Genomic DNA, 26,726 nt, shown 5'->3' on the forward strand with positions numbered 1-26,726 from the left:
TCCTGCAAGGCACTGACATCAGGAGATAAGGACCTCTTATGAAACCATTGAGGGGTTACACAAGAGCTGTTCCCTTCTTTTGCTCCTGTTGTCAACAAGGCTGTTTGGGTGGCTCCTTTACAAAACTTTGTGGGATTTTTGTGAACAATTAGTCATAATGGTTTGCCTCTGAGGAAACGTGCTTTGACTCCTGCCATGTGCTTGGCTAAGTTATGGTTAAACACCAGTGGGGCGCTGCAGCTATGCCACTTTTTGGCTGAGCATCAAATGTCAAGTTTTTTTCCCATGTACACAATGTAAATCTTTTTTAAATGAAGGGATTAAAACAAGGAGGCAGAAATGAGATTACCTCGTGTAACCTGTGCTGTCCTTGATGCTGCAGAGGAGTTGTGTGACTTCCTTTGGTCCTCAGGAAAGCCAGACCATGCAGCCTTTCCTCTGCTGCAAGGGTGTCCCATGCTTAAATAACCAGGTAATTGCCTTCAACTGAAACCTCCAGGGGATGGAAAGCTACCAAGTGTCATGTCATCAAGACCAACCATCTAACGTTGGATTGCTGCTGAGTAGGCTGGAAAGCCCTTGAGACCAGGATCTCTGAGATTTGTCATCATCGTGAGACAGAGAGAGAAAAGAGCTGTACAGTACCCAAGTGCACTGGTCTCTTCTTGGATGGTACTGGTAGAGATTTTGTGACACAAGGAAGCCACCTTTCTTGTTTTCCTAAAGGACTGCCTTCCTGTAAGGTCTTGGGAGCTGTCAATCTTAGGAGAAATGTCATAGCCCTATTTCTTGCTCTTGGACTCATCTGCAACCATGCTGTGGCTTCTGCAAGGGCCCATCCTGCAGGCTCACGGGGATGCTGGGAATACGGAGGGTAACTCTCAGCGCCCTTTGTGCTCTTTTTCCTGCCCGTCCTTCTGTTATTCTGCTGGATATGATGTGCACGTCTCAGGGCATTGGGAATCCTGACAGTTGCTGAATTCAGTTTCAAAAGCCAGACTGTACTTGTGATTTGAGGTTTCTTTGAGTAAAGTGAAGGATGAAAAAAAAATCACTTTTTTAAAAAGATAGGGTCTAAGAAGAAAATAGCGCAGAGCAAAGTGAAATGGCATACTGAAAGAGATTGACAGGGTGGTTTCATCAGCTCCTTGCTCTCACAGTAAGTATGTACTCTTTTTATCAAAAAAAAAAAGAAGCGCTTTCCCAAGTAAAAGGTATCTTCAGTGCAGCATGCTGCACCTTGTCTTCTCTTGGTTTAAGTGAAAGGCATTGTGTAAATGTCAGAAGAGTATCTCAAGGCTTGAAAAATCAACCGTCGTTGCTTTCACCTTAAGATGAAATAATATGCAGGAGGAGGGAGAGGATAGGACAGAACAAAAACTGAACTCCACGCCAAAAGCAGGCCTACCTCTGAAATCAGTGTGCTGATCGAGAGGTCCCTTTCTCTCCACAGGTGGCGGGTGGACCTTGGCCCAACCGCCAGGTGCCGTCTCAGATGCTCCTCCTCTGCAGGACAGGGGGAGAAAACAAGATGGAAAAGCTCATGGGTCAAGATAAAGACAGGGAGGTAACTTGCCAGTTACTGTCATGGGTAAAACAGACCCGCCTTGGGGGAAATGAATTAAATTTATTGCCAATTAAAATAGATTTGGAAAGTGAGAAACAAAGACAAAAGTTAAAAGAACACCTTCTCCCCACCCTCCCCAGCTCAACTTCACTCCTTCATTCCCGACTCTTCTACCTCCCCTGACCCCCGAGGGACTGGGGATGGTGGCAGTCAGCCCATAACAGCTCCTCTCTGCCGCTCCGTCCTCCTCACACTTTTCCCTTGCTCCAGCATCGGTCCTTCCTGCAGGCTACTGTCCTTCAGGATATACTTGCCTCTATGTGGGCTCTCCATGGGCTTCAGTTCCTTCAGAAAATATCCCACTGCTCCAGTGTGGGCCCTCCGTGGGCTGCAGCGTGGACATCAGCTCCACCGTGGTCCTCTCCATGGTCTGCAGGGAAATACCTGCTCCCTTGTGGTCTCTCCATGGGCAGCACCTCTTATTACCTCCTTATTCTCTGGCCCTGGTGTTCACATGCTTTTTTTCCTGACTCCTCGCTGCGCTCTGACATTCTTATCCTGTTCTTAAGTGTGTTATCCCGGAGGCGCCACCAGCTTTGCCGATGGGCTCAGCTGTGTCCGGCGGTGGGTAAAGTGCCCTACCACTTACACCCAACACGCTGTATCTGCGATAATCGCTTCAGTGCAGGATTCCCCATTGCACCTGCGTCAGTGGTGGCCTCTCAGCCTCGCTGAACTGGTTTTGCACATCAGCCTCCGTTGCTTTGTTGATCCAGGCAATGTGCTTTTACAACTGCACTCTGTGCACTGAGCATCTCCTTGGTAGGGGGCAGAGGCATTAGAACGGCTACAACAGCGGGAAAATGGTCTGAGACATCAGGAATCTGGGCTGCGGACAAATGAATTTGTTCTTAGGGCTTTACTAAGTCCAACGCAGGAAACAACGTTGACTTTCTCTTGTGAAATATTTGGGGTTCAATTGATAACTGTCCTACCTGAGGGTGTAATGAGATTTCCAAATTATTTAAAATTCTTCACTATTCATTCTGCCTTTGCAATGTAGTGTTTAATAAATCCTTTACAACGCTGAGAATTAAAGACCGCTTAATAGGTTGTCACTTCAAGTTTATGTTATTTTAGCATTTGCATAACTGCATTCATGATTTAGGCGCTTAACCCGAAGCCATCACAGAAGTTCTAGCTTCTTGGCTCACCCAGCAACAGAAAGCAAGGTTGGGGGTAGATTGCAAGGGTTGATTTTCCTGTGGGGTGGGCAGGAATGTTCTCCGTGCTGGTAAAAATAGGCTGCTTCTAGTTCAGCCAGGCTAGTATATCTGAAGCAAACTCAAGTCTGTGGTCCTCCCACTTCTCTTCTTTCCTGGCAGCTACTGCAGCAGCAACAGCTGCTTGTGGGCCTTTGCTGTACGAGCTGCTGCTTCAGTCCAGGCAGCTGAGGTCTTGTTCCAGAACAGGAAAATCTGGGCCCAATTCATCATCTGTGTTAAATGCCCCCACGTCACATCGTAGTGAGTTGAGCTGGATGGCTCATTGAACAAAACCTCCAAGTCTCTGCGACTTGCCAGCACTTCAGTTGGGTATCTGGAGTAAAGAACCTTTTTACCCTCCTCCTGGTTTCGTTTTCCCTCAAGAGCTATCAATCAGCCATGTTTTCTCAGGAAAAAGTGTTTTAAGAACACAGTCTGCAATATGTGGGATGTAGACCTAGCTTTTTGTTTGGAAGGAGGTTTTTTTGATATGCCAGTGAGACAACTGGCTGAGGCTCCTTTCCCAAACAATTTGTAAACAGGTAGAGTAACCGCAGTGCCCTGACTGAAAATCAGAAAACGCATCGAGCAAAAACCAGGTGCACGCAGTACAAGATGCACGCTCCAAGCAACTCACATCGCACAAAGGCTCCAAAAGCATGTTCGGTAGCAGAAAAAACGATTTATAATTACTTCTTGATGGTGTCTGGATGAGGCGGTGGAGCGCTCAGTTTGACAGCAGTACTGCTGAAATATCGGGGAGTAGAATACCAGGAAAGCGCTGGAGGCAGAATGAGCTGGGAGTTTTCATAGCTGGGCTCCAAAAGAAGCTGAACTCCAAACAATGACGCAGTTGTACCTGTGCCTTGCAGAGCTCGCGATGCTTTCTGCCTGCCAAAAGATGATGAAAAAGGACCTTTGTTATGGAATGGATGTTAAGCTCCTGTTTATGCACATTTTCTCATCTGTAATTGTCCTGACATAGCCTTTGTAAGACACCTTCCAAATCTTAGAGAAGAACTTCTTCCCCAAACCCCTGCCTACCTGGCCATGATCTTTAGAAGTATATAGCGCTCTGTTTCCCCTTGTCCCTGTTATCTCTTATCATGCTGCGTTGCTATTGATGTATCTAGCTTTATCTAAGTTATTCTAAAATCCACAGTAAACTTTTTTTTATTCAGTCCATTGATGTGAATCTATAGGTACTTTTCTTACTGTAAGGCAGAGCCCTTAAATGCTTCATGTTCCTAGCTTATTTCCAGGAAGCAGCAGGTGTCCAGTCAGAAAAATACCACCGATAGAGCCTATTTGCAATCTTGTTTTCTGACAACTTTCCCACCTTTGAAATGTCTTTCTGAGAGCTCTTTTAAAACCAGTCCTTCTATTTTTGGAGGCACTTTAGTTTAATCTTGACCTCAAAATATCTGACTGAGCCAATATCAGATTCTATACTCTTCAAGTTGCGGGGTTGGTTTTTTTGCCATGTGGAAACTTGACACTTCCACTTTGCACCAGCTGTGATGAAGGAGATTTCTTAGGATTTCTGTCGGAAAATGCTCCCTGCTAATGTGTTAGGAGGATGGTAGCAGCTGCTGCGAATTGGCGGTGCCCCTGGAGGCTCCTGGAATTCAGACAGTAAGAGCAAAGCGAGACAAGAGAAGGTGAAGCCAGAGGTTGGAGGAATGTGGAGAATGAAATCAAATGAAGAACAAATGAATCAAATGAATACCCTTTAGCCATGCCAAATGTAAACGAACACTCCGTATCGCTGGCATCCAACTAAAACATGAATGAGCTAATGAGATGCTGAAATTAATGCGGTGTGCAAGAATGCTGCTGATCCGGAGCCGCTCGCTGAGCAGGGATGGGAGGCAGGTGAAAGTTGAAGTGAGGTGACAGTTTCAGAAACAGCTCCCACTTTATCTTTTGAGCATGCTTGCAGAGCCTTTACTGGATTCGAGGAGCTTGAAGCGTGTACCCTGTCTTGCACGTGTGTGTTTGCTGCCGTTTGTGTTCTCTGGTTTTAAATTATTCAGGCTGAATGGAATAGCAGCTCGTTAAATAAGAAGACTGCTAGAAAGCAAGACCTGTGCTTGGAAGGAGGCAGGGTGAGAGGACTGGCGGAGCCGTGTTAGCTCCTTAAAATGTCTTTGGTCCTAACCTTGATACAAGGACGTGGGGTGGAAATGTGACGGTCCAGGCTGCTCCCCTGGAGTCATCAGTGCCACTTCCACAGCAGGAACAGCGGCTGCTGCAGTGTTGCCACTCCTGCCTATCCAGATATGGTTCCTGTTTCTCTGAGAATGACTTAAGCAGACACTAAAATTTGACCCATGGCTCAGAAACTTGAGAAGCAGAGGAGCCTAAATGTGTATTTTTAACTTCCTCTGTGTTCATCAGAGTTAAAAGCCAAATGTTCTCCGCATAAAAGTGGAAGTTTTGTTGATTGCTTGAGTCAGAATTGGAGAAAAGGAACCTCTCTTCCCCTCATCCTTCCTTAACCATCAGTGACAGACCGTGATTGTAACAGTGTGAAGAGTGGCATTTACTGCTGCATTGCCAATCAGGGCTGCTAGGACTCACTGCCTCCAATATTTAGTTCGTACCAGGCTGTGACCCGAGAAAGTGTTTGCTGTGCTCACAGAAGGAGTTGGGCTACGTGCAGGGCGTCTGCTGACCTTGGTGGCACGTGGGTATGGGATGTGGCTTTGGAGATGCTGTGGAAGCCCTGTGTTTGGAAAACTGCCACTCACCATCTTGGTGAGAGTCAGTGGCAGATGGCAGTAAGCATCAGTTGCTGGTCTCCAACTGCACAGTAACAGCTTCTCTTATTTCTAGCCTTTTTCACACCAAATGTGTGCAGCGATGGATGGGTCTGGTGACTGACCTAGTACAGCCCCCAGAAGTTTCCCACAGTAGTTACTTTCCTCCAAACTCTTCATAGCATTAACAGTCTGTTTAAATAGTGGCCATGTCTCAAACTTTTGGGGGTGGCTGATAGAGGCTGCTGTAAGTGTTGTGACTTCAGCAAACAGCTGGGACAGAGTTGGACTCAATGCAAAAATACCACTAGAGCTATCAAGCGTACAGGTTGTCTGTTTTCAGCAACCTTCAGGATTTTTCTGCCCTGAGATAAATTTTGTATCTTGTAGTATGAATCAGTTGTGTCTTTAAAAAAGCGAGCAAACCCACAAAATCTGAATCGTCGCTCTGCCTTCGGTTGTCTCCTGATAAGGCCCATATGAGTGGCTGTCGAACAGGGTGAAACATCACCTGCATCTACCAGCCCCTCTATTCAGTTCAGTTACGTTGGGAGGGAGGGGAAACTTCTCCTGGCAGGCACCTTTCTGTAAAGCGTTGAGATCATATGGAGAGTGACCGTGCATACATAAATTTCTGGCAATTCCTATTTCACCCTTTAATTAGCTTAGTTTCCAGAAGTGTTATGTACCAGTTAAAATTTACTTCTGCAAACCCAAACTTGTTTCCCTGTATGTAAGGGACTTCTGAATGCAAGTCGGTAATGCTGTTGTGCTGGCAGAGGTGCTGATTCCCATGGACAAACCCAACGCCATCCTGTGCTGACGTTCCTGGCTCATGTCTGACTGCGAAGGACAAGTCAAGGCAAGCTCTAACAAGCTGTAATACCTGTCATTACGCTTATCTGGAAACGGTGTTGAGGAGTGACTGTCAAACATCCTGTTACACTTACAGTCCCAATTCCACTTCAGTTTTCTGAGAGCATTGTGTCACACGTAAATTCTCTATTTTGGGTTATGATGTGACTGCATGCTGATTTTCCAGTAAGTCACAGAAAAGTGGAAAAAAAGCTACCCTCAAGTTTTACACTTCAAACTTGACTAGTAGATCCAAACCCAAGGTCAGCTTTGCTGCCTGTCATTTTTCAGCCAAGGTGATAAAATGCAACTGGACAGGGATTTCAAAAGCTTTCTTTGCAGCAGCAATTGTGGGAACTTGGATTCTGCAGGACCCGAGTGCCGAGCAGCCTGGAAGGAGTCTTGAAATCACCTTTGATATGCTAGGGCTCCTCCGACGTGAAAGGTTGTAAAATCTTCCTGAGACATCATCAGTTCTTCCAAGAGGAGCTTGGCAAGCAGGCGGGAGGCTGTATATCCTTGTCACCTTGCGTAGGCCGAAATAAATACCAGTGGGAGTTGCATGCTTAAGGTACAGATCCCCAAAGAGCATCAAACAAAAAGTCAACTCATGGTCTACAATCCTTTCCTATCTTGGAAAAGAGTTTGCTGAGTAGAAACCTCTGGATGACATGCCTAACTCCCGTCTTTCCCACAGTTTTCAGTAAGATTTCTGGAGATCCTTTCTCTCTCCTCCATTTCATTCAATATTGAGACCTTTGCCTCCTACGGTTGTCTTCTAGTGTGGTATCTTGCAAATGGTGGGAAGATGTTTTGTATGTCTTGTGGGTGTTTTGGCAGACAGTAACCAGGGTTTTGACACAGTTTGCAGCAGGTTTCTGAGAGACATCCCTAAGCAAGGAACAAAACTCAGCATCCCTGGCACTCTTTGTGTCCGTTCAAGTTAATTTAGCACCAAAATGATATTATCTCCTGAGGACCTGGGCAGGATGAGATTAATGTGGCCACCTACCTGTGTACCTGGAGAATGGCCCTTCCATAATGTATGTAGCTAGAGATGGTTTTCTGTTTGCCAAATACTTGTGTAATGCTTGGACTTTCTACTCAAATTAGAGCTTTATATTAAGTACACTACGTATTAATTAACAGCAATAACCAATTGAGCTGTAAGAGAATTATTTTGCCCAGTAAGAAAATACTTTCCAGGAACTCTCAATTTTTGCATCAGCTGTAGCTCGCCCCTGGCTTTCCTGCTGCTTTCTTTCAAACTTGACAGCTATCAGTGGCTTTGTAGAGACTTTTTCCATACCAATGTTTGTTGTCACGCTTCTGCGATGATTGCTCCTCTGAGCTAATACAACCGAGCACGTTCCCCGAAGGTCTTACTGAGACTTGGTCACGCAGCCTAGACCCTGTAGGTGTCGGGTATTTCAAACATGCATAAGCTATTGCCGTACTTCTGGACTATTTATTTCCTACTCAGCTGTCTGGTTTGTGGTGTTTTTTTCTCCTTTGTTCTCTTTTTTATTTATTTGGGGGGTTGTGAAATTCTCACTGGAAAAGTACAAGTGGAGAGCATAGCTGAATCCTAACTCTGCCCGTCGCTGGCTTGATATATATGGGCTTGAACAAGTCATCTAACCTGGCTGGGTTTGAAGCTGGGTCAATGAATTGAAAAGCACTAATTGAAAGCATTGTGATTAGAAAAAAATATATCCTTGGGAGATTTTTCTGGACACTTCCTATATTTTAACAGCAATGGGATGTACGGTACCTTATAAGCATAACCGCAATAAATCCTAGATTGAAATTTAGAGGCACAACCTTTGTAATCTTACCAAAATAGCAGCCGGGAGCATTGCCGAGAGCTGTCTGTGAGGGAGGATGCGATGCGTGTCAGATCCTTGCTTCGAGCTGACAGCTCAGCTCCAGCCGTGTCTGCCTTTCCGTGCTGCTTCCTCCAGCGTCCAGCCTGGTGGCAACTCTGCTGAGGTTCCCCCCCAGTGCAGAGAAGCTGCCAAGTGGACATTTTATAGATTATTTATTAAAATGCTAGGAAGAGGATTTATAATTTTATAAAAAAAAAAATTAAAAATGCACTTTTCGAATGTCTTCCAGTAATACAGCTTACACCAAAGAAATTGAAATGCAAACTTGGAGCTCCATGGAAGCTTTTGAACTGCTAGGGACATCTGTCATTAGTGCCACGGGCAGGCTCTGGAACAGACAGCGCTGCTGACAGCAGAGAGGAGAAGTGGTGTCCGGACAGCATTAATCACAGTCTTTGGCAGGCTGGGTATTCCAAGCCAAGCACAGATGGCTGCCCATTCTGCCGTCGCTTCCCTCAAGTACGAACTTGCCATTATTTGTAGCTCAGTGCTATTTTGTGAATCTGTCTCACTTGAGCACATTTTGTGTCTTATGCTCTCAGCAGGCAAGGGCGGCCATAGTTCCCCTCTACGGTGACGCTGAACTGGCAGCTCCAATTTGATTCCCCACTGCACTTCTCTGCCACGTTGGGGTAGGATGTCTGTCCTTGTGGCTGGCATCTCATGCCATTTAAATGGCTTTTATTTGAAGGAGCTTCACTCAACAAGTAAAATAGCTCTCTTTCAGCTTGAGAAATGCTTCTTTATCGCCTTTCATCCCAATCAAAATATCACTGGGAACCTGATTAGGAGGAAATGTAATGCAGATCATCGATTAAAATATTCTTTAACAGCTTTGCATCTGGAAACGTTCCTTGAAATATCATTGTTCATTGGCAATTGACTAACAGAAATTCTTTACGTAGTCATTAACATACCTGACTGAAGCCTCTGTGATAATCAACAGCGTTAATGCTTTCATTAAGGGAAAAAAGGAGGCAAGTCAAATCTCTCAGCACATTTTCAGGGACTCTGTCTAACAGAAATGTAACTGGGAAGGTCATCAGCTCAGTTGCCTAATCCGAACGGTGCTGCAACATCAGCTGGGCACTCAGAGCCTTCCTGCTGATAAAACATAAGTGGACAATGAAGATCTCAGCCACCTCCTCTGGGACTCCCACAGCATTGTTACCCAGGCCAGTTTTAATTCACTAGCACCTCTTGGGATAACACTTTATATCCTTTATTACTTCTGAGGACAAAGCAGTTTGTTTTAGCCTAACAGCTGCTCCTGAATCCTTTATTGATCCCTTTGTGAGATGCGATCCGTACTGGGTGCAGGTGTGCCCGGGAGCGGGCAGGGGGGCTGCAGGAGGTCCTCTGCAAAGGTCCCAGCTGTCTCCAATGGAGACCATCCCGTCAGCCACAGGTGGAGCAGCTCTGGGGAGATGCTATTTAAGCGAGGGTGAACACACCAGAGAGTAGCAAGGTGTGAGGAGAAAAGGTGAAGAGTAATTATTCTGAAAAAGCTAGTGTTAGCAGCCTATGTGTAAGGAACAAGGTCTCAGTGGAATAGCTTTAGTGCAGAATTTGCAGGTGCTGATTAAAGTGGCTGGTAACTTGTTTGGCTAAAACTACCCAAAGAGCATGTATGTATAGTATAGAGCGAGTAAGCTCTGTACTTGTGTGTTTGCAAAGTATCTGGTGTAAAGATGCTGTTCCATTGAGGATGATCCTCTTCATCACTATCAACATGCTGATCTCCTTTTGTAAAGGTAGGTCTGTGTGCGTGTGTGTGTATATATATATATATGTATGTCTCTGTGTGTGCATGTAAAATGAAATTAAATAGAGAGGGTTTGCTTGCTGATTAAAATCAGTGTCTATAAATAATTCTAATGTTAAGTGCTGCCTGTGCCCTGCAGAGCTGTTGGTTGATGATTTCTGTTAGTTCGGCACTTAAACAGGAGTCTTAAGAGGGAGTGTAACACTATGTTAGAGAGGTGGCTAATTTACTGTCCACAGCCCAGGGGAATATAGAGTGGTATTACATACAGTCCTTGTATTGAAGAGCAGCTGTGGCAGAATAGCAGAAAATATTCCTTCTGCTTCAAATCTGCGAAGGCTCAGTGACAAGTTTCGTGGTGGAGCCTGCTGAGACCCTGTCTTTCCGCAGTTGCTGCATGCGGTACCTCTGTGCAACCAGGAGGGCTCATTCCAGTGCTCCACATTCACATTTTGCCAAATTATGCCCTTCAGTACTTCTAGTTGCGATGATTACTCCCATAAGATACTTAAAGAACCTCAAAGATTCTCCCAACATTGTAATTGTTCTGGAACAAATAACAGGCTCCCTCCTGGAAAAGGAAGGGTGTGGGTTATTTTGTAGCATGTTATTTTTTCATTCAAAAGCATCGCTTTTGCAGGCGATTGCACTGTGCTAGCAGAGCAAATTTCAGCAAGCAGTTGATAAAATTCATAATTAATGAGCTTTGGCTACCACAATGCTGATTCTGTTCAAATTAAGCTCACATTCCACGCTTGCTTTTCTAAATACTAATGAGTCTGCCATTAGTAGAATCAAATGTCATCTAGATGTATATAGCCTAGAGGGAAAGTACATTTTTCAGCTGTTTAGTACCTGTCCCAGTCTGTTTTCAGGGATATTTTGATTTTGGCCTTCTGGGCACAAAGTAGTAAGAAGAAAAACTTTCTCCTCTGTTCTATCTAGAATGCTGTCTGTAGGGCAAGACAAAATTTACCTAAAGCATGAAATGGATGGAGATGCCAATGTGAACTGGTTGTCTTGTTTGATATCAGCGTCTAGCTCCCATTGCTTTCCTCTCTCCTGGAGGACATATTGACAGACCTTTGCTGTGGCTTGCCTGGCGACGTTTCTTTCCCAGCCAGATATCAGAGATCCTCATAGAAAGGAGGCGAGTAGTTTTGAAGAACCTTCACCATAAATGCCTTGGGGGACGTACCCACAGAAATACGAGGCTATTGACCTAAAAAGGGAAAGCCATGCAGTCCAGGAGACAGCAGAGAGAAGGAAACACCGCTTTCTATGCTGGAGTCAACAGTGGAGAGCATCACCCCTCCTCTTTCTGCTGTGCCTTGCAATGGGTGCCTCGGTAGTCGCAGAATCACAGAAGACCGGATTGGAAGAGACCTCAAGGATTCCAGCCAATGTCACAAAAACATACATGGTCATTTAAATGCCGTAACTTCCGTTTACCAGTAAGCTGAGGTGTGGTCAGGCCAGGACAGAGATACCCAGAAGATGCCTTCTTCTGGGTTGGAGGCCCGGGAGGGCATCTCAGGTGGCATAGGAAAGGGGCAACACTGATTCAGAACTTAGTGAGCTTTTGGAGGTTTTTTTTAAAACTTTGGAAGCAATATCCCTATTCAATTGTGCTTTTTCTTTTTTTTTTTTTTTTTTTTTTTTTTAAAATCCCCATTGACCTGCTTTTTTAGTTTTAAGAGCTTTAAACAGTCTTTTAGGTGGAGTGGAGCGTACAGTGTGGGCAGAAGCACCTGGCTGCCTCCCACAGATCATCATGGGCTGGCAAAGGGTTTAATATTCCTTTAGTATCCCAGTATTTAGTCCCTTTATAGTCTAATGCACTTTGCGGGGCATGAAAGACAACCCAGCTTCGTAGCCAGATTCAGAGGGAAAATAATGAATCGTGGTCCGATTCAAATAATTAAAATACTCAGATATTTAGTGATGTATCAAGGGGTGTGAGAGAGTAATATGACGCTCTGTCCAATTTGTTTTAGAGCTAGAGTTTGAGCACTCTAGTATAAAATTATAACCTCTGAATTAATCACAAGAAAGTTAACTGTATCTAGGTCAAATCCATACATGAAACCTCCACAAAAGTTTTGCTTCATTCAGCTTTTTCACAATTATCTTTACTTTCTGGTGCCTCAAGGGAGGAAAAAAACCTTTATTTAAAAAAAAAAAAAAAAAAGAAGAAGGGGGGGAGGCATTTTTTCCACTTTCTCTTTAGCTTCTCCTCCCTGCCTCATTTTTAAAGTAGAAAGCTTTTTCCTTTGAAAAGGGGGAAAAAAATAATAAAAGATTTGTTTTATGTATGTTTTTCACTGAAGGTTGCTCAAATTCAACCGGTTCTATTGTGGCTGTAAAAGAGCCATAAAATTTCATTACTGCTTTTCCACAGAAACCAATTCAAGCGTCCGAGGCTTAGTCTTGTGGTTTAAAGATCTCTCTCTAGAATTGCTCCGTGCCACTTTTCGATCCCTCTGTGGCTGCCAGGTTCAGTTCACGCTTACTGAACTATTTCTGCTGGGACTGAAACCAATTAAAACTGCGAAGAGTTAGAGGTTCTGCTTTTGGATTAGCTCTAAATTCCGGCTTCACAGTCGTGAGCATCCCACTTTACAGGTTACTGTGAGGTTGGGTGTACTCTTTTGCATTCTGATTTATACAGAGACAGAAGAAGAGGGAGCTTTATTGCCATCTAATATTCTGTTTCTAGCTGAAGATCTGAAGGGCTGTTGTTTTTTGGGGTTGTGATTTTTTTTTTTTTTTTTTTTTTTCCCTGCGGTAGACACTGCTAAAGCATCATCTTTTGTTGATGCTTCCTGGTGAGGTCCAGCTTCGGGGCTCTGTTTGAGAGACTGAAATACTAGGCTGCAATTAGTCTTGCGTTTTCTCCAGGGAAATTTTTTAAACTGGGTTCCTGTGTCTGTAGATGGAGTTATTCTTTGTGTGAAATAAAGCAGTTTGTTTTAAGTATTTGCACTTGTTTCCCCATCTGAAATCCTTTCCTCTTTCTCTGATGTCTACAGCTGGTATCTAGTCACCCCTTGGTGACTGTGGTCATGTTGAGAAAATGGAGCGTCATCTGCTGGGGTTGCTGCAACGCTCGTGTTTCTGCATGACCTCAGGTGTACTGGTTGGGCATCTTTGCTGGAGATGTGGTCCTGCAAACCTGTGTGTGGCTACAGAAGTCTCCAGACTGTCCCTGGTGGCCTAGGAGATCTTTGTGGATAGGCATTGTCTTTTTGGTGTAACTTGTTCTGACTGTAGAAACAGGGATTGTTTAATACATATCTATAAACAGAGAATGTCAAAGCCCATACAGATACCGTAAGCCCAGAATTGCCTGTTTTGAGGTCTACTACTGCATTGAAGTCTGTCCCTGCTTGATCTCCAGTGGAATCAGAAGGCAGCAGCAGATGCCTCCATAGTGCTGGAACAGGATAATTTCCTTCTCGCTAGGAATACTGTGTAGGAAGGCTTTTACTTATTATTTATTCTGGGGTTCGTGGTAATGTGTTGTAGTCCTTGCCTTCCCTTCCCCAACTATAATGCAGGCACAGCAATTCACCGAGCCTGTCCACACTAGGGAACTGCAGGATGGACTATATGGGACACAGTAAATGGCACAAAGAAATCGTATTTCACTCGTATACTAGTGATTGCTCTTCATTAATAGCCCTTCAAAGAGCTTTAAACATAAGGTGACCATAAAAATAAGAAACAAAGCATTCAGTTTTAGCTCCTCTTTTTCCCTTTTGTGTTAAAGCTCTTAATATCAGATTCCTTTGAAAATGTAACATCTCTTCAGGTGTGAGGCATTAGGAATAGTTCCCATAAATCTTGCACCTTTAGAGGATGCATGTACTGAAAACTGGAGTTTGAGAGAGAGTCGAGAATATTTCAAGACATTCTCTTGACAAATGATGTCTGCCAAGGGGGGGGGGTGTGAAGTCCTGGACCCGTGAAGCTGGGTAAGATCCAGCACACCACTCCTTTGGTACATGTTGTGGTTTAGGCCAGACTGGCCACTGAGATGAAGGACAGATGCTCTCCCCGACCTCTCCCTTCAAGGAGAGGAGGGGGAGAGAGAAAGACTTATGAGTTTAGAAGAAAACTAAACTACTTTAATGAAAATATTACTAAAATAATAAAAAGAAAATAATGAAATATATATAATATATACAAAACTGTACCAAGCTCCCAGGATGAGGATCGCATCACCAGCAGGCACTGGGAAAGTCCCAGACTGGACTCAGCAATGGATGGGAAGTGGATTCCAGCTCTGGATTCAGGAATGTGTGTGTCAGGATCAAAGGCAGACAAAGACAGAGTCCTCCTTGGGCATCGGCCATTGAAGAGAAAAGGCTGACCCTTTGATCCCTCAGCTTTTATACTGAACATGATGGAGATGGAGTGGAATACTGTGTTGGTCAATTTTTGATCACCTGTCCTGTCCACTCCTCCCCCCAGGGTGGGACCCCTCTACACTTTTCCACTTCCAACCCTCCACCAGGGCAAATAACAAAGTGAGCTGATCTTGGTTGTTATAGCAATAAGTATAAGCAGGAACCTCTCTGCGTACCATGCCTTGGCATAAATTATAAAGATAGGTCTTACCACTCTGAGAGCGAACGGTTTCTGCACAACATGCTGTTGATTTCAGAGAGTTTAGTTAGAAGAGGCTTAGCTAAAAGGTGAAATTACTGCACAGAAAATTGATTCCTTTTTACCTCAAACCAGGACATTCTACCCCTTATTCCGTACCAATCATGTATAATGCTAAGAAAAAAGGAGAAAAAAACCAAAACCAAAAAAACCCAAACTCACACCAAAACAAAACTCCAGAACCAAATGTTTGTCAGGGGAGTGGGATATACTCATGTCCTGACTCTAATGATGTGACTGTTATCCATACAACTTGGTCACACTAAAACACTGCCTTAAAATACCTCTTCACCCTTTCCAGAGACTGCAATTTGAGTCAGCCTGTATGTTCTGCCTTGTCTTAAACTTGATCTCTGCACCAGGGATCGCTTCAGTTGCTGGCCGGTGCAATGAGGTCAACATGTTGATGTTTCCCCTCTCGAAACATCCTCCTCTCATGTCCCTGGGTGAGTAGTTATCTCCTCTGAAGCAGCAATGTGAGAGCAGCAGTGCCATGGTGGGACGGTTGCGAACCGCTTCATTTATCTGCTGAAGGCTTGATTAAACTCGAGAGGGCTCGGGTGAAACTGCTGCTTGTTCCCTCATGTAATTGCACAGCAAACTGCTCACCAGGAGCCTGGCCGCAGCCCTGGCCACTCTGTATTGCTCGGTTGCACAAGCAGAGGTTCGTGCCCAGGTATCCCGCGTGTGCTAAAAGCGAGCTGTCACCGCACGGCTGCGTTGCCTGACCCACGGTGAGGAGCATCTGTGCCCCTGCTCATTGCAGACAAGGCTTCTCACATCTCTGGGTGGCCTGTGGGCAACAGTGCAGCCCTTAAATCAGAATAGACCCTTCTGACATCCATAATCTGAATAAATATCTCCTCTTTGCCAGCTTCCCATTCTCCTGTTGCATTCCCCGGTGACTTGTGCTCTCACCGCCACCAAGAAAACAGATTTATTTTTGAACGTGTAGCTAAGCTGGCAGCAATGTAACACCTTTTCAGCTCTCGCTTGGTGTAACTGCAGAAATAAGTAACTGCTTTCTCTTTACCGCCCTAGGAATATTTGGGCTTCCTGTGACTTTTCAGTAGAATTTGATTTATAGGTAGTTGTAGCCATGCATTGGTTGCATCTGACCCGAGGAGATTTTTTTTTTACTGCTCTGGAGTGACAACTACAAAGGGAAATTGAAACCCCCAGTGTACAAGTCCCAGCTGATCCCTTGTCTCGGGCACAAGGGCAAGGCAGAAAGGTTTGTTTTTGTAGAGGAACTAGAGAGACCTTGATGGGCACAAGGGGGCCAGTGGCTTCAAAAAGTTGCAGCCCCAGCTGTTGCTCTGAAGGTAGCAAACCTTGAAACTTGCATTTCGAGAACAGATGAGTGTTTGCTGGTTTTAGATACACTTGTTTTCCCTGCCTGTGGGAGGTGTAAGGCAGCCTCTGCTTGAACTCCCGCCACTGCCTAAAATGTCCGTAGAAAACCATGCGCTTCCAGTTCAGAATTCTGGTTTTATACAAATGCTCTTGGGCACTTCTTGGTCCGTAACTCTTGCTGTTTCCTTGGGGTGAACTGTGGGAGAACACAGCCTCTGCTGAGGGGCTCTGCCTTCCTGCCGTTGCCTTTCAGACCAGTTCCCGCAGGTTCGTGGCCACCTGTACAAGGGTTTGACCCGCGCCTTGGAGTGTGGGTAGGTCTGAGCTGGAGGTGTGTGGTCCCCTTTCTTAGAGTCGCACAGAGCCTGAGGATGCTGGCAAGGAGTCGCTGGGGTGTGAAGACCCTGAGCAAGAGTCTGGTGATGGCTGCCTGGGATGGAGAGGGGGGAGGCAGCGCCCTGAGAGGGGAATTAATGGCGTAAGCCTGGAAAGCCAGTGCTTCGCTGTGTCAGATGCCTCTGCCGGAGCCGTTCCATGTGGACCACCTCTGCTTGCTGAAACAGGAGACAACCTGCCCTTTTGACTACGTTTGCTAGCAGGTTTCTGGGATTTTTTTCCTTTTTTTTTTTTTTTTTCTTTCTCTGGCTTCCTGTGTGGAAAATAATCCTTCTAACACACAGATGGCAGCTACCTTCGCAGAGGGGCAGGCGTGTGCAGAAGACTTTATTGTAGCTTTATTCATAGGACATGTGTATGTGTCACTTGCAGGGTGTTGCTCTCAGTATTATATTAAAAATAGCTACTGTGTTAAGCTTCTAATTCTCACCTTTTTGCTTGCGCTCCTAATTTTGGAGTCATTTGCGATTTATAGTGTAAAACTTCTCTGCAGTTGAGAACTACTCTAGCTTTCTATGAAATGTCTACAGCTTCCTTCTAAAATCGGTGTTTCCAGGAGCTGATAGTTAAAAACATGAAAAGACTTGACTTATTCTAAAACTGTCAGACCAGACACTGGACGTTTATCTCCTAGGTTGAAGGCTGGTGCCTAAAGAGTTAGTCTGGGGTGAATGGTGATGCTGTTGCTAGATAACAGGACGCTTGGATCATGAGTGGGAGTAGTGGCAAGATCCGCCAGTAGACTGTCAAACTGCTGAAAGTTGTCATTAGGAAAAAAAAATAATGTATTTTTTTGATCTTCTAGCCTTTCTCCCATTATTTTGTGTGACACCAGTGGCCTTCTGCCCAGAATGCTGCAGCATTTGGGTGTCCTGCATTTCTGGGCTGCCAGTCGGTGGGGAGAAGAGATGAAGCGGGAGGAAGAACAGAAATAGATAAGAGTATTATTATTTGGGTTTTTTGAAGCAGTGTAACACACACACACACCCCTTCCTCCTGCATTTTTTCCCCACTTCATCTCGTGATTATTAGGAGCCTCCTGCCCCTGCCTTCCTTTCAACAGAAACTTGACTTACTCCCGTGAGAAAAAGAACCCCAAAACGCAAATGCCTCGGACCAAACTCATCATGTGGGAGATGCTGCTTCGACGCTGGACCCGTCAGACTACAGACCAGTCTACACATCCTTGGGGCGAAGTGTGAGTGTCAGCCGTGTGGGCAGTGATCAAGCTGACAGTACTCGGTCCGCGGCTGCCCTCAGCTTGGCATCTGGAGCAAGACCCCGTGGTAACAGCATCTTGTATGTCCTGGCACGCTGCTTAGCTGGGGCCGTGACTTCTGCATACAGGAGCCAACAAGACACCCAGGAGCTGTTGCTGTGGCTATCATGTCAATGTATGCGTAAATTCTAGCATCATTTTTACCATGAAGTTATTAATGGAAATCATCACCCTCATTTAGTAGCTGCCATCACTTAGTAGATTAACCTTTATCAAGCAACTTTGCTATGCCAGCTGCACGGCAAGTAATTACTTTTAATAGAATCTGCCCTTGATTTAAAGCCACAGGGGAAGCAATTAAATCTAACAAAGGCAAAAGCCATGACTTATAAATGAAGATGGATGGCTTTTGTTATCTGTTTCATAAATTTTATTGTGTACAAGTATTAGAAAATATTCAGTCGTCTCATGTTTGGCGGGTTTTAAAAATGTGATATTAGACTCTTTTACTCTAAGGATGAATTGAATGTCATCAGTGCTAGCTCTGGGACTTGGCTCAGAAATAGAGCTTAGAATCATTTACGCTCAAGTCACAAATGACTTGCAGGGGGCTTTGAACTTCAGCTGCCACTTGCTTCTCAAACCTTTGACACTGGTGTTCAGCATGAAGAGTATACTTAATGGATTCCTTGGATCACCTGATCTCTTCCCAATGTCTAGCTAATTAGGTAGCGTTTTGCTTTAAACCAAGATGCACCCTATACTGCTCTACATGTCTGTAGACTTTTTCAATTAAGATTGTACCAGTGAGAGAGTTGGTCATTGTCTATCATATGTACCTGTGTGATGGCCCTGAGCATGTTAGTTTGCAAACAGTTCATGAGCAACAGCTGCCGTATGCACTTCTGTTCTAATGTTATGGTGATGTCCGAGCTCTTTGGGAGAAACAAAATCTGTCCTAGTTCTTTCTTTAAACAGCTACTGTGTTTGCCTGGAAAGCTGGTCATGGGTATGGGTTGGCATTGGGCCTGTTGAGAGATGGGCAAGAGAAGATTCTTTATTTATTTTATTAAACTGAAGTGGAATTGGATACACTGGTCTGCTGGGGAACGGTTTCTTCTGTGTGGGAGACGGAGATCGTAGTTGTAAGAGTCTTTGTGGGCTTGTATAATAAGGTGGATCTCTAGTGTCAGTCATGTTAACAAACTTGGCCAAAAGAAACTTCTTACACTGCTGGGTTTTTTTGAGGGCTCTTATAAGTTGGTGTGTGGTTTGTGTTGGTTTTGGTTTTTTTTTTTTTTTTTTAGGTTTTCATGAGCGAGATGAAGGTCATGAAATGCATAGTCATCCAGATTGACGGGAAGGTCATGAAATGCGTAGTCATCCAGATTTCAGTGACTGGACAGTGGAAATCTGCTTGCGAGTAGGTGTGGACAGTCCCTGCATGTGGAGTGATCGTGGCGGTGGTATCTTGTCATGGCACTCATCATGCTGCAGCACCCACACCTAGCTGAGCCTCTTGTGTCTTTAGCTAAGATTGCTTGGCTGCAAGAGAATCCAAAAGGTTCAACAACATAGATCAGGCTGCCAAAACCAGTTCAAAACTGGTCTGTAACAGTATGGTAAGGACTGCGTGGTGCTGGAATAACTCCTGGGGAGATCATGACAATGTTGTAGTGGGAGGTTCTGTAAGAACCTTTAGGAGAATGATTTTAGGAGAAATGCTTACCAGGAATCTTTGAAGTGGAAGGCATCCTGCTGTGGGGCAGGTAGGTCTTGGGTAGCATCGTGTTGTCCCTTACAGATCTTGATGTCAGAACCAAAAATACAAAAGTCCTTTTCTTCTTCAGTTTAACCCTGCCAGATTTGGTTTGGTTTAGGTGTAGATAGGGACACCTGTCCTGTCCAGACCTCCAGCCAGGCTTCTCTCCTTCCTCCACCAACCTACTGAGAAACAGCTGCTTAGCCAGCAGCACCCCTCTGCCTGCATGAGGACTTACCCTCAGCCCAATGTAAATGGTGTCCCCTAGATTTCTTACTGTCAACTATCTACGGAGAACTGGGGCTAAGGAAAAGGCTTCTTGGCACCTCTTCCCAACAAGCGTGTGCCAGGAAGACCTATGGAGCCATAGGGTTGCTTATGCAGAATGGGAAGATGTCTCCTAAGGCACAGTGCTAAGAGAACTCTATCTGCTGTGGGTAATGCAGCTAAGCTTTGCTCCAACGGTCCATTTCCAGGTGGCAAACTGAGTCTTGCTGCTGGTTTGAGTACAAACCACACAGCCAGCCTTCCAGTATTAGCTCAGGGCCTGTTGCCTGTTTATTTTGTTTCTTGGACCCATCTCAGGATGGGGAGCTGCTGAGTCCCTCGCGTGCTGTCTCTGAGCAGTGCTGTAGTTGCTCCGCTCTCTACCGCCTTGTCTCCAGCCTGCGGTGCCATCCCTTTGCTCCCTGCCTCTGTGATGGATGCTCAGTTACCAGGAACGCTGACTCTCCCGGGCATTACTGGAAATGCTTTGGCCAGAGGAAGGGTGGAATGTGCTTAGTAAACGGAGGCAGAGAAACAGCGGACTGCAGCCCAGGCTTTCTCATAGCTGTCGTCTGTGAAGAGGAATCCTCTTTGTTCTGGTGTGTCTGTCAGAGCAGCTTCTCTTCAATTTGCAATACATTGAAGCAGGGCTGTTTGGGCTCAGAGCCCTGACTTGGCTTTCTTCCTTCAGTTCAGCTAATATCTGCTTTGCAATTAAATATCTTTGCCTGAGACTTTGAAGTTTTGATTTCCTTTGAAAAGTGGAAGAAGCCAGTGGTTTCTGACAGGTGCAGATGAGCATAAACTGGCCCTGCTCTGCCATAAATCTCTCTGCTGATAGAAGTATCCTACTTCTTGGGGCTGCTTGGGGTCACTCCCCCAGTGCTTTCAGCCTTTATGAAGCTCTGGGGTGACTTCTGCGTTCCAAACGCTGCCCTTCAATGGCTGGTGTGCGGAAGCGCACATGCAGATTCGCAGCCTCTGCATCAACACGTTGCCCCCGGTGAACCGTCAGCACAAAATTGAGGACACCAGCCCTGAAAGAGGCAAATCCTTCATTGCTGAACAATGATGTTGAGTTGAGTTCCCAGGGCGGATTGGAAAGGCGGGTCTAGGGCTGAAGTGGTGTGCTGGGAGAGCCCCTCTCTGCCACTGAGTTTTTGGAAAGATTTGTGGAAGTCTTTAACATCTCACCGTTTCCTTTTTTTGGTTGTGTGGTTTGGGTTTTTTTTCCTCCAGTCTGTAAAAAAAGTGGGAGAAAGTACTTCCAATGATGGCTTCTTTATATAGTTTCACAGAGCTGAGCCTTCAGCATTGGGAGCTAGGGAAGAGTCCGGGAAGCAGGAGCTGGGAGCTTCCTCAGGGGCTGCTTTTGCTCTGAAAAGTAAACAGAACATCTCTGGGAAAAACTCAGGAGCCCCAGGTCCTTCCTGTGAGATGACTAGTGTCCTGAGCAGCCTGTCCCAAGCCTCCACAGCCACGCTGTGTGCTGGGGAACGTGCGGACACCCCTGCGTGAACTACAAGGCAGAACGAAACCTTTGGTCTCTTTGAATTTCCACTGTGGCAGCAATGTTGTAAATCGCTGCCAAGGTACAAGGAGCCCCAGCTGTCCTAGGAAACCAGGAGTGTGAAGGTTGAGCTTGCCCAGGACAGGGGATGGAGGCAAGGTGACCACTGCAGGTATGGTGGCCTGCCCAAGTTCCTCTGCCATGCTCCTCTGTACTCTGGAAAGACCCTGGGAGCTGATTTTCAGTTAGTGCAGCAGATGCAGGAAAAAAACCCCAAACACCAAAGTGTGAGAGTTGTTGGGAATGGAGCGGCTCATTAAAGAGGAAATAGTTTCATCCTGTGCTAGGCAGCTTTGATTACTCTCCTGGGAGCTTTGCACCACCTCTCCTCTGCTGGCGGACCAAAACCGGGGTCTTCACTGACTGCGGCGTTTTCCTCACTTCGCACTGACCCTCACCCGGGAGATGCCGTATCGCTATTCCTTGGATTTGGTACAGGATATATGGCTATAACACGTCTCCTAGGACCGGTAAAAGTATATATTTGGCTATGACTCTCCTGGAGGAAGGGAACAGGACTGAGCTGTGTATTACTTTGTCTCTGCCACAGAGCTGCTTGGGCTTTCTCTGCTGGTGGTTTAGTGCCTGTCCTTATTTTTTCATCCAGTGGTTTTATTCTCCTTTAGGGAGATTAATGGCAATGGAGAGGATGTTCTTTGACTGGTGGAGTCGGTTGCTTCAAATGCAAAAAAAAAAAAAAGGGGGGGGGGCATTTAAGGCTGCTTTAACCATCTTTTATAGAAAAGGGTATATACACATTTCTGAGCAGCTCTTGTCTGGCAGTGAGCAGCTGCCTGTGCACGTGCAAGGCCCATTAAGATTCAGTGCTGCTTCAAAGCTTTCATTTAGTCTCAAAACAGACTTCGGAATAGCAAGAGACGAAAAAAACAACTGTATTAAAAAAAGAAAAAAGAAAACAGCTTCCAAATTAGAATTGTTTGTTCCTCTCAGAAGGATGGGGAGCTGACTGTTGCCCTGCAGCCCTCCAGAGCATCGCTAATCCTCCTGCAAATCTGTCCTGCGCTGGAGCCAGCCTCATAGATGGCTGCAAGGAGACTTGGTCTGCTGCTAAACTTCTTCTCTTCGATGTCGGGTTGAATGGCTTATGGCTTCCCCCCGCCCCTTACATTTCTACTTGGGGTGGAGCTCCAGGTGAACTTCACACCATGTGCTCTGCTAGCCTGAAAGGTGGGCGAGCCCGCTTAGTTGGGAGTGTGCATGTGTTTTTTAAAAGCAAAACAAACCAGCCCCCTGCAGAAAGGTGGATAAGCAAAAGAGAGGTGGCTGCTGGAACACCAGGTGATTTTGTGATTTGAAAACACAAAGCAGAGGAAGGACCCAGTGTCTCCATGTTGGGTGGATGTTTAGTATGGAAGGGTTTGGAATCCAGTTACAGCCTGTCCACAAGTTCCTGACACCCAGGAAAGGCCTAAATGGTTATTTAGCTGCCACAAAAGAATGAGCTTTACCACGAACGTGTTAATAAAGATCTTTTCACTAGCAGAGGCAATATATTGACGTAAGAATACTGTATCTTATGTATACAGTGGAAATTAATCTGGATTAATTTGAGAAACTAAACGTGATTAAAGTCACTCTTTTGGAATCAGGGTAGCTCTTTATTTGATTTGGTTTAATTGGCTTACAGAGTCAAGTGGCTGTTCTGAAAAGGGTGTTCATACCCATGCTGTCTATGGAAGCATATGCTCAGAACAAGCCTTTCCTATCTGGCCTTTGGACTTGCCTGCGAACAGAGTAGTTATATTGGCAGTATTACACCATGTGAGTGAAGAGAATTGTCCTCCAGGCTTACTCCCACCTGGGATGCTGCGAGAGGTAAGCGCTGCAGATGACACCTTCCTCCGCAGCAGGAGTTTTCTCAGCACCCCAACGTGGAGAGGCCATCTCCTCTACACCTGTGGTTTAATAAGTGAGGAAAAAGGCTGTGACACTGTCAATGGCACAGAGAGGAGGGAAAGAGAATCCCTTGTTTATCTTCCCTTCTGCTGGGAGAACAAAGAGGCAAAAAAATGCTACTGCACGCTGGCATTTGCCCTGTGATCAAAAGCATTTCTGCATTTTTATAACCAGCCTCAGAGGATTTTTTTTGCTGTAAGAATCTCTGACGAGCCAGGGCTTCAGGATTCCCAAGGGGATTATGTGCACAAACGACAGTATTCCCTGGAGTAAATATTAAAGTAAACTGGAGTTCTGAAAAGGGTATAAGCCTTCATGTCTGGGGCTCTGTCACCTTTAACTACCCGTGCTTAAGCAGACTGCTGGGAACTCGCCCCCCACAGGCACCGGCCCCTTCGAGGAGAAGGGCTGGGACAGACTGTGGCTGCTGGTGGGGCTGGGGAGCACATGGGCTGCTTCTCCGAGCCCAGATGGCAGCGTCCGTGAGTCAGCACAGCCTGTACTGGGTCTCACCCTAAACGCTCATTTCCAGCCTGAAGGGATGGGGGTGCCTGCAGGTCAGAAGGGAAATGAGGGTGGCCCTGGTTTTGGAGCATATCAGCCATGGGGGTGGTCTCTCTTTTGTGTCCGAAAGGTGAGACTTGGCCTTCAGCATCAGCACGGCGGAGGCTGCTCGATGCTTTTCAGCAGCAACACTGAGTTTTGCTGCTCTAAGGCTGGATGAGCAGGCTGGCCCTGTCCCTCAAAGGGAGGGCAAGGCTCTGGAGACCCAAACTTGTGGCTCTTGCAGCTGCCCAAGGAGAGAAAGGTGTTTGCTGGAGCTGGAAGGGGCTGTTCTGAGTTGCGCGTCTTCAGTCTTTCTGCTCATCTGCTGCACCTGCAGCGATGCCCTTGTCTATGCCGCAGCTCTGAAAAAGCCCAGTAGTCCGCAGCAGGGACGGAGGCTTTCGGGCAACGTTTGCTGACGTCCTTCCTAACTCTCCTGCTGGCAGTCTGCTCTCATTTCCCTATAACAACTGCTGACAAGGGCAGTTTGCAGGATTTATGCTTCTGCTGACGTCAATCGCAACAGGTAGGCACCCAGACCTTGAGAACTGCTGTGGTGAAGACACCTTGGTAGGGATTGCAGGAAGCCGGGAAGCTGTTTTTATTCAAAGTCACTGAATGGAGCGGAGCATCGGAGACGCGGCTCTCTACTGAAAACCTTCCCCCCGAGGAGTGCCTGCCTGCAGGTCTTCTGCGTGTGGGGACAAAGCTTTGCTTTTAAAAATCAGCTGGATACAGTCTTGCCTCTGCTGCTGTGGGGCTGTTTTCATGCCGTTCCTCATTCTAAGTTACTTTGGGGTTTTTTCCCTCCTTTTTTTTCCTAGAAAAGCTTTAAATGGGTCTATATTTAGAACAGGCAGCATGCTGCCTGAAGACTTTCTGACAGCAAATAATGATGTTAATAGAGCTCCCTGATACATAGGAGGATTATTCCATTTCTAACGCTCTGCAGTTTGAAGCTCGAGGAGCGTTTGTGGGTTTTTTTTCCTTCCCTCAAGTGATGACGACCTCTTGGTGTAGGGTAACTGAATTTGAGTCAGACGGAGTCATCCTGAAGATGGGCTTGCTGCAAAATTAGCGGTGACACTAAAGCTGGGCAGCAATGGGGGATTTTAACCTTTAATTCTCCAGGTTCTTACCAGGCAGAAACCATGTTATTTCTCAGTGGTGGAGGTGGCTCTTTGCCACGAGCGCTGAGCACTGCTTAGATTCCTCACCTGGCTGAGACGGAAAACAGGTGTTGTATGAAATGTTATGGAGGAGCAGGTTTCCTCCCTGTGGATGAAGCTCCTCTCCTTAACCAGCAGCCCACCAGGGGATGCGTTCCGGAGCTGTGGGCCGCTGTCTGCTGGATCTTGCTGTACGTGAGGGGTCTGTCTGCTCTCCTGGAGCAGAGCAGTGGTACTGTGCCCAGGAGCCTGTAGCTCCACAGGACGCTGCTTGAAAAGGCTCGTCTTTAGTTTCTCTCCTGCTGCCCCACGGAGTTCAGGGGAACGGCTGAAGGGCCACTTATGGCTGATTCCCCTTTCGTATCAAATGTAAGCGTTGACCCCTGGGGCTCTGGTTTGACCTTTTTATCTTTGCAGCCGCTGTCAGGGCTAAGGATTGCTGCTATGAATGGCTGTCCTGATGTCTCCTGTCGGCTCTCGCGGGAGCCCAGAGGAGCTGGTCTCCCTGGATGCACAAAGTGTGATGATGACCTTGTGCCCCTGTGCCTGTTCTGCTCGGTCTGTGTGGAAAGCTGCCTCCTTCCCCAGTTTTGACTTACAGCCATAGCCGATGAAAGTGGAGTCAATGTTTCTGGTTCTTAACAACTCCCAAATGAGCTGGTTCTCTACTGAAACTTCTCCTGTGGCAATGTAACTTCTTTTTCTGTCTTTTGTGGTCGGCACGCTGTGGCCAGACAGTTGCCGGTGCTCTCTGAGGACGGTTGGTTTGATTGATGATGCCAGCTCCTTGTTTCCAGGGATGATACAGCTTTAGTTCAGCTACGGGGCATCGCGAGCTGAATCTTGTAAGAGCTCTTTTCAGTGGCCTGTTAGCTGTCCGCTTTGCAAAGCACCGACTTAAATAGTTGTTGAGTCAGGCTGACGGCAGGCGCTTGTGAATGAAGGGAAGACAAAATCGATGCTTTAAAGAGGCGTTGCTGTACGTGAGATGCTTTCCCATGTTGTAATGTTTATCTGCTTGAGTGCATTATTACAGCTGTTGCTTTTTCAGCACGTGGGAAAGGTTGCAAAACATCTCTCTTCTCTGCCATGTGCTTTACTTTGTATCTGGAATAGGGAGATGCCATGGTGGGTAGAATTAACAGCATCAATTGTTGAATACTGTAGTTCTAACATTGCACCAATTAATGCATTTAAGAAGGTAGGATAAATATTAATTATAATACTTGGTCTGAAAGACTTGTAGAAGGACTGGGAAATCAATTGCATTCCTCTAAGGAGCTTTCTTGTTGAGAATTTTTTTCTTAATTCTTTCTAAATCTTGCTGTCTCACTGTGCTTGCGAAACTTCTGTTTCTTCTGCACTGCTGTATCTCAAAGCGATTGCCCCATCAAACACCACAGTGGTGAGGATGGAGAGCAGTAAATTTCAGTGGGAAACTCTAACGTGCGTTACATATGAAATGAAATAGTGAGGTTTTTAGATTGTCTTGATGGAGAAATGAATATGCAGCCAAAAACCATCTTGGGAGGGGGAAAGGTGTGGAATTTTCAGCTGCTGACACACGGATGAATTTGACTTACTGTGTAAAGACTGTGATAAAAGGACTCACCTTGTCCTTGTGCCCTTTCTGCATTAGTGGCAAAAGGCGTGAGGGTAACGGTGTATGCACTTGTAAGGAGCTGAGAGCCATGATGCTGATGATAAACTGTGAGGTTTAGGGATCTGTCTGTAGTATTCACAGGACAAG

At 45.9% G+C, this 26,726-nt stretch overlaps 1 long non-coding RNA gene across 1 annotated transcript in view; it reads left to right on the top strand.

Annotated features, from left to right (window-relative positions):
- LOC134518726 (uncharacterized) overlaps positions 1 to 26,726 on the top strand; it is a 69,549-nt gene that overhangs the window by 5,416 nt on the left and 37,407 nt on the right. The window lies entirely within an intron of this gene.

This window comes from Chroicocephalus ridibundus, chromosome 7 (genome assembly GCF_963924245.1).
Source record: "Chroicocephalus ridibundus chromosome 7, bChrRid1.1, whole genome shotgun sequence".
In the NCBI taxonomy this organism is placed as follows: domain Eukaryota; kingdom Metazoa; phylum Chordata; class Aves; order Charadriiformes; family Laridae; genus Chroicocephalus; species Chroicocephalus ridibundus.